This window comes from Amphiura filiformis, chromosome 15 (assembly GCF_039555335.1).
Source record: "Amphiura filiformis chromosome 15, Afil_fr2py, whole genome shotgun sequence".
Classification (NCBI taxonomy): Eukaryota; Metazoa; Echinodermata; class Ophiuroidea; order Amphilepidida; family Amphiuridae; genus Amphiura; species Amphiura filiformis.
Window position 1 is genome coordinate 19,324,185 of NC_092642.1, and position 7,038 is coordinate 19,331,222.

At 39.1% G+C, this 7,038-nt stretch overlaps 1 pseudogene; it reads right to left on the minus strand.

Moving 5' to 3' along the window:
- Positions 1-4,210: 4,210 nt before the first annotated feature.
- LOC140172155 (ribonucleoside-diphosphate reductase subunit M2 pseudogene) lies at positions 4,211-5,208 on the minus strand (annotated as a pseudogene).
- Positions 5,209-7,038: the final 1,830 nt, after the last annotated feature.

The window sequence follows — 7,038 nt, forward strand, 5'->3', positions numbered from 1 at the left end:
TTCTTCTCGTCCCACGTTTTGAATATCTTCCTGTTGCCCCTACCCCCTTCAGGCATCTCCATATGCACGACGTTGATTTCCATGTCGCTATTTAGTTTCAAGTCTTTTTTAGATTGCAGGACGTGTTCTATACGCGCCATAAATCGATCTAGGGTTAAGTCATCTTTCTTGATGAAAGGTAGATTAATCGGTTTTTCAAGACTCGGAGCTTGTAGGACAATTCTGATCATGTCCCTAGGTCGAATACCATCGGTGACACGATCCAATACATCATCTATAATGTTTGATAGTAGAGGGATGCTATCGACGGCGAAGCGATCGTCTAAATTTCTCAATCTTAAACCGTAATCTGTAGACGTAGCTTTAAATTTCTTGACGTGTTTGGCATTAAGGGTCTCGATGACGTAGTACTGAGAAATGTTATCCGACACACTGGGTTCCGACGCTTCATCGCGTATTTCATTCGCTACCTCAGGTTCCTCCTCTACTTCTGCTTCATTTATCAAGTCATCCAAGGTTTCATTGGCCGAGCGTTTACGCGTTGTAGGAGCATCACCCACCACGACCTGTATGGAATTTGGTATAAAAAATTATATATCATTATACTATTATATTAAATTAAAAAAACGTTAAATGAATGGTAAAATATAAATAAAAATATCAATTTTTTTTTAAATCATGAACCGCAAAAAAAAAAAAAAATGAGCACAGAATGTATTTTATTATATTAATTTATTAAATAAGATACCTTAAAAGAATGTTAAAAAATTCTACTTACGTTTTCGTCGGTAGTTGCGGGATTTTCACCACCCACCATATCAGATAACGGATCGCCATCATCATCCATGATCAGTTCAATATGTGTTACGTCCGGTGTAAGATCCAATATTCTCTGGAAAGCTAGTGTGGAAACATCCGTCTGCCAGCCATCCAAATTAATGATTTCGTTCAACCGTTCAACATCGTATGAAGATCTAATTTCTTCAACAATTTCATCGGGCGCGATATTACCGCTATAGTTTCTCTCTCCTTGCGTCGTCAGTTCAAAGAGTTTGTTTAACGCTAACTGGTACGAGTCGTCATCCAAGCCCTGGCCGATGAGAAAGTCCAACTCTTCTATAGACTGACAATCGTTGATTAAACGGTCCATTTTTACCCCGTATGCTGGGCCGCTCATTCCAGGAATGAAAATTTATCCGTAGACACCAGCGTTTTATATACGTTCGCTATGAAACACTCGACGTCATCGCTCAATAACTATTGTAGCGAGTGACACACTCTTACGTGGTGTGTACACGTGATGTAGTTCAACGTGCTATCATTTGTTCAAAACGTTTGACGTCACCACTCGATAATCATTGTAGCGAGTGACACGGTTCGATGTGCTGTACTATATCATCGCTCGAAGTGTTTGACGTCATCACTCGACCGTAAGACTTTGGAGAGAGAGCATCGTTAAATCACGCAGTGCTAAATTATTATACTCGATCATGTAGCGAGTGACACGATCTCACGTGTTGTGTACACGTGAACGGTTCAATGTGCTGCACTATATCATCGCTCGAAGTGTTTGACGTCATCACTCGGCCGTAAGACTTTGGAGAGATAACATCGTTATATCACGCAGCGCTAAATTATTATACTCGATCATGTACCCGTCATTATCTTCGTTATTTTATTACGCGTCGTGTTTTTTACCAAACCTACAACAATATTGGAAATATATTAATGGAATAATGGACGAAAAGAAGAGAGAGATTAAAAAGACTAAACAAAGCAACAGTTTCTTTTTTTTTATCTTCGTGAATTTTATGACATGTTCTGTTTTAGCACAATCTACGACATTATGAGAAATATATTTGTTGAATAATGGACGAAAAGAAGAGAGATAAAATAGACTATACAACAATTTCTTTTTTAGCATTGTGATTTTATTAAGCGTTGTGCTTTTTTGCCAAACTTCTTGGAAATATATTAATGGAATAATATACCTTTGTTGGATTTACTATATCGTATTCTATACTTTATTGGATTTATAATTATATCGTGTAGATCTACTTGGTCGGATATATTGCGGGAGAATCTACTTGCCGGTAAGTCACAAATTTTGGATTACAACGTTCATCGCATCTCTCCTTTTCCTTCGCGGGATTTGTTTTTCTGACGCAATGCCTGTACGGCGCTATCTATCTTGGGTGAGACTTCTTTCAAAACGTTCCAATCTTGTAGACTCAAATTGATACCTTTCTGACTCGCCATCCATTTCTGGGTAACATTATGCCGGTAATATTCTCGGATGTTGATATAAATTTGATCTCTAAACGTTTGAATCACGATGTGTCGGTCTTCCCTAATAGGAATGCGAAGCATTTCACGGTCCGATGGAAAAGCCGGTAATTTCCAACTCGTTTCGGGCCGTTGTTCCATGGCGTGTATCTTCTCGTAAGGAGTTGATCTCGCTCTTTTTTCCCAAGCTCTTTTATCCTTTCCCAGACCATGGTTATAGGATGGACGGAACGGTTCTTTCTTACGAAGCTTCGAATTGTCATAATCGGTATCCTCCGATATCTTCGCTAATTGATCGTTATAATAAGAGAGATCATCGTCATCGTTCCATTCGCCAAAAACTTGAGAGTCCTTAAAAGTATTGCTGGACACCTCTTTTCCAGTAGCGAAAGATCCACTCTGCTGCTGATGACTCGCCATACTGATCAGATTGAAATTGTGTCAAGGAATGAAGTTAATGCTGCTCGCGCCTCTATTTATACACTCTGTCCACCGTGTCCCGTTTTTCTTTTTAAAAGGCGATACGTCGTAAATGTTCAACAATTTGTTTTTTTCGACGATTGAAACGAAAAGCACGTTAATATTTTTAAACAATCGTTACGATTTATGTAAACCGGCTGGCGTCCGTAAATTTGCGCGATGTACGAGAATAAAACGGTCAATTTGAGCGTCGTTACGATGCGATATTAGTTGGTTATTTATTATCCACCGAGCATGTTTTAACGAGCGAAACCACGTTGCATCGACTAGTCACAAATATTAGCGACGTTAAATTAGAGCGAGACGCGCCAATCCAGCCACCGATCGTGTTTTAACGAGCGAAATCACGTTGTAACGCCTCGTCAACGGTAGCAAATATTAACGGCGTTAAATTGGAGCGAGACTAGTTGTTAATTTAATGACTGTTTCTTGACACGCCAAACCAACCACCGATAGTGTTTTTAACGAGAGAAAACACGTTGCAACGCATAGTCACAAATATTAGCGGCGGTAAATCGGAGCGAGACTAGTTGTTAATTTGTTGATTAGTTGACACACCAAATCAACCACCGATCGTGTTTGTAACGAGAGAAAACACCTTGCAACATCTAGTCACAAATATTAGCGGCGGTAAATTGGAGCGAGACTAGTTGTTAATTTGTTGATTACTTGACACGCCAAACAAGCCACCGATCGTGTTTCAATGAGCGAAATCACGTTGCAACGTCTCGTCAACGATAGTGAATATTAGCGGCGTTAAATTGGAACGAGACACGTTGTTATTTGACACGACGAACCATCTTGTAACGGTGCCGTTAAATTGGAACGAGACACGTTGTTTAAAAAACAACAGCATTGTCCACCTATCGTGTTTTGTAGCAACGCCACGTCCGCAAATGTTTTTAACGACCGTAATGTGTTGAATAGTCTTGATTGGTACGTTGTCGTGTTTTTAACGTTTAAACCGGTTAGTCTCGACTTGTTGGTTGTTGACTCGCTAAATTATCCACCGCGTGTCGTTACAATCAACGCTTTTAACGCGTTGAATACTCTCGCTTTGTCGGATATTTTTCTCCGATGAATGAGCCGCATTTTTGAACGGCGTTGAAACCTGTGCTTAAAATCGCTACAACATCATATTGTCACACATCGTAAACTGTTGCCGGTAAATTGGAGCGCGACTCGTTGATTCTAAATTATCCACTGATCGTGTTTTTAAACGGTCGTAATACGCGTTGTCAAATTATCCACCAATAGTGTTTATTATCCACCAATAATAACATTTTGTAATGACGTCACGTTCGCAAATGTTTTTAACGGTCGTAAATGGTTGTTGAATGCTCTCAACTTGTTGGATATTTCATCCGATACATTAATCGCGTTTTTAACGTAGTTAAAAAATTGCCTCGCAAATAATATCGGCGCTACATTGGAACGTAACTCGTTAAAATTCCGCCGTGAGAGTAAACCGTTGTTCCTCTTCCGTCGCCATAACGCCTGCCTTTTGGTATTCACCGACGCGTTTTTCGAAGAAATTCGTCTTACCTTCGAGAGAAATATTTTCCATAAAATCGAAAGGGTTGTTCACGCGATAGAATTTTTCGTAACCCAGTTCGACCAGTAAACGATCGGCGATGAATTCTATGTATTGAACCATTAGACGTTCGTTCATTCCTATCAGTGAACATTTTAAAGCCTCCGTCATAAATTCACGTTCGATCGCTACCGCTTCGCGTACGATTTTCATCGTCGTTTCGACCGATGGTTTTTGGTCGATGTACGAGAATAATAAACAAGCGAAATCGCAGTGCAACGCCTCGTCGCGACTGATGAGCTCGTTGGAAAAAGTCAGACCCGGCATCAAACCTCTTTTTTTCAACCAGAATATCGCGGCGAACGATCCGGAGAAGAAAATCCCTTCGACGACGGCGAACGCAACGAGTCTCGTGGCGAAAGTGGCATCGTCGTCTTTGATCCAACGTAGAGCCCATTCGGCTTTCTTTTTCACGACCGGTATAGTTTCCACGGCGTTGAGTAAATACGTTTCTTCGCATTTGTCTTCGATGTAGGTATCTATAAGCAAGCTGTACATTTCCGAGTGAATGTTTTCCATCATGATCTGAAATCCGTAGAAGAACCTCGCTTCGGGAATTTGTACTTCGCTACAGAATCGAGTCGCTAGATTCTCGACGACTATTCCATCGCTACCCGCGAAGAAAGCGAGGATGTGAGAAATGAAATACTTCTCTCCGTCGTTGAGACTTTCCCAATGCGGTTTATCTTTAGCAAGATCTACTTCAGTCACCGTCCAGAACGACGCCTCCGCTCGCTTGTACATTTTCCATATGTCGCGGTACTGAATCGGGAAAATAACGAACCGAGATGGATCGACACGTAGTAATACTTCCTCGTTTCTGGACATTTTCAGCTTTTATGCTGAAAGTGCGCTATGCACCGTGCTTTATATCGAGTTTACGATCACGATAACTATACAAATAGTTTTACGCAGCTTTGGTATTGTACTCTGGAATATATAACCGTGGATTATACTCGTTTATGAAACATATTACGCTTGCGGGATTATAAAATGTGTTTTATAACGTGGATTGTACCTATATAGTTTCACGCTATACGGAGCTGTTTCGGTAAGTCTCAAACTTTAATTCATAATTAATATTCATAGATCCCATTAAATGTGTTCCGAAGTTGAACATCGTTGTGCGTCGTTTCTTAAACGTCCCTAAATATTAACGCCTTTAAATATTAACGTCCCTAAATATTAACGCTGACTCAAAATGGCGGTATTTCCGGTTGGCATTAACGACCCTAAATATTAACGTCCCTAAATATTATCGTTGACTCAAAATGGCGGTATTTCCGGTTGACCTTTCAAAATGGCGGCATTTCCGGTTGACCTTTCAAAATGGCGGCATTTCCGGTTGACCTTTGACCACTTCCGGTTGACCTTTGACCTCGTGACCCGGAAGCGAACGTCTCTACATGCGATATTACTACTATCATCTTTAATATGTGACGTGTCATGTCAAAAGGAGACACTTTTGGGCAGGTTATCAATTTTGAGATTTTTACATATCTTAAATATAGAGATATTTTGCTCCACAACACCGTTTTCCCCAATGAAATCGGACATTCCTAAGCGAAGATATTGAGTTCGGAAGTTATGGTATTATAAAATTGGAAATTGAGATAACGGCCTTTAAAAATATTATTGACAATGTTGAGAGTAGGAATTACCTTGAAAAATGTCTCAAAAAATACAAGATGCCAGTTATATTCCAGTCTGAAACTATCAGAGAATATTATTAACATTAATAACATCACAAATTCGCAACAAACCAAAATTGTGAAAAAATCACCCCTGGGCAGATTTTTGGCTATATCTCCATTTACGATCCTGCCCAAAAGTGTCTCCTTTTGACATGACACGTCACATATTTATATCAAATTTTTTTTTTTAATAATGATTAATTTCAAAAATGTCTTTAAAAAATCACACAAAAAAGGCTTAGCTGGTGAGATAGGTAAGTAGGTATAATTGAAGACCGAATTAAAAAGACTAGTTTGCGTCTGACGTCAGGGCAAAGGCGCAACGTGATTGGTTGCTGACCTGCGCAGTACGGCATTTGTGGTCTAGTTGACAGAACATCATACGCAAACTAGTCTTTTTAATTGAAATAGCAAGGTGGGAATGATCATTGTTTAACATATGTGTGTGACGAGTCACAACGAAAGGTACCTCTTGTCGGTTCCTACATGTAGTACCAGTCAAACACCTTTTAAAATTTAACCTTTCTATAATCCTATTATTGGAAATGATAATTCTGGGAAGGATGTCTATAGAATAAGCCCAATCGGCATTGGAAGCTTGCAATGCACTGTAGGACAGTTTTTGCAGTTTTAGGACACTTTGTCCTTTGACCTTTCAGAAAATTCAGAAATATTGGGTTTTTGTACGTAAAAAATATAATCTAAAATGTTTTACAATATTTAAAACAAATATAAAAAATATTAGTGTTTTATAAATTAATTATTTGGTATTTTAATGATCAAAATTGTGACAATAATAAGAAAATTAATAATAATTACGTAAATTTTTCCGATATGTCAGAGGTCAAAGTGTCCCAAAACTGCTCTCAAAAACCGGAAGTTAGAATGGCGATTTGGCTTATTGTTATATAAACATCTCAAAATAAGTAATTACCCCCCCTTAAATAATGGCCAATATTCAAACACGGGTTATTGTATTACAAA